Here is an 830-nt window from a genome sequence, read left to right on the forward strand (position 1 = left end):
TTATTATTATTATTATTATCATTATTATTATTATTATTATTATTATACTTCTCAGAGGTCTCAGTCTTCTTTGCTCTGGTTGATTCCGTGAAAGCGCACAGCAACCTGTTATCAGAGGTCTGACAGGGTCTCTTTCCACAAATTGTAAGCTTTGATACATGGATGCTAACTTATTGAGGAAGTCACTCAAAACCCGAGCACCAGTTTCAAAATCCTAGCTGTCCCCAATAGAACAGATTTTGGGGCCTGCTTTACCCGAATTTCAATTCTTATTTCTCCAACATATTTCTTGAACCTGGTTGTTAGTGCTCTGAGTTCCCCGACAACTGCTCAGGCATCAGTTACTCTCCTCTTTGCCCACATTCTTTCAAGTTCCTCTTTTAGTGGTCTATATTTTACCATCTTTTCCAGCTTTTTGTCATCTTTGCATGCATTTCCAGAAATGGTAATACCTATAGTCTTGGTTTCCGTTTTTCTTTTATCCACTACACCAATGTCTGGTCTTTAAGCATTGACGAGGGAGTCACATTAGGTTGTAAAATCATCTTCATCAACATAAAAAAAAATGTGAATATTTTGTGTATTAAAGCAATTTATTGCATATAAATTTTAAGAACAAAATCTTGTGTGCCCCCCCCCCCCCTGGGCCATATGGACCTCTGTTGAGAAGCCCTGGGTTGAAGAATGATAGAGGGACAGGAAATAGGTGTCTTGCTGTAGAAGAGACACGTGGATACCCCAGTTGGAAAACAGAGAGAAATGAGAGAAGAGCGAGAGAGGAGATGGTGGTGAAGACGTGTCAAGGCATATCTATGATTGACAGGGAGGGG

General features: G+C 39.8%; 1 protein-coding gene across 1 annotated transcript in view; it reads right to left on the bottom strand.

The window, feature by feature from the left end:
- LOC106880346 (uncharacterized) overlaps positions 1–830 on the bottom strand; it is an 8,859-nt gene that overhangs the window by 476 nt on the left and 7,553 nt on the right. The gene's annotated exons all lie outside the window — the stretch shown is intronic.

The sequence above is a fragment of the Octopus bimaculoides genome, chromosome 27, assembly GCF_001194135.2.
Source record: "Octopus bimaculoides isolate UCB-OBI-ISO-001 chromosome 27, ASM119413v2, whole genome shotgun sequence".
In the NCBI taxonomy this organism is placed as follows: Eukaryota; Metazoa; Mollusca; class Cephalopoda; order Octopoda; family Octopodidae; genus Octopus; species Octopus bimaculoides.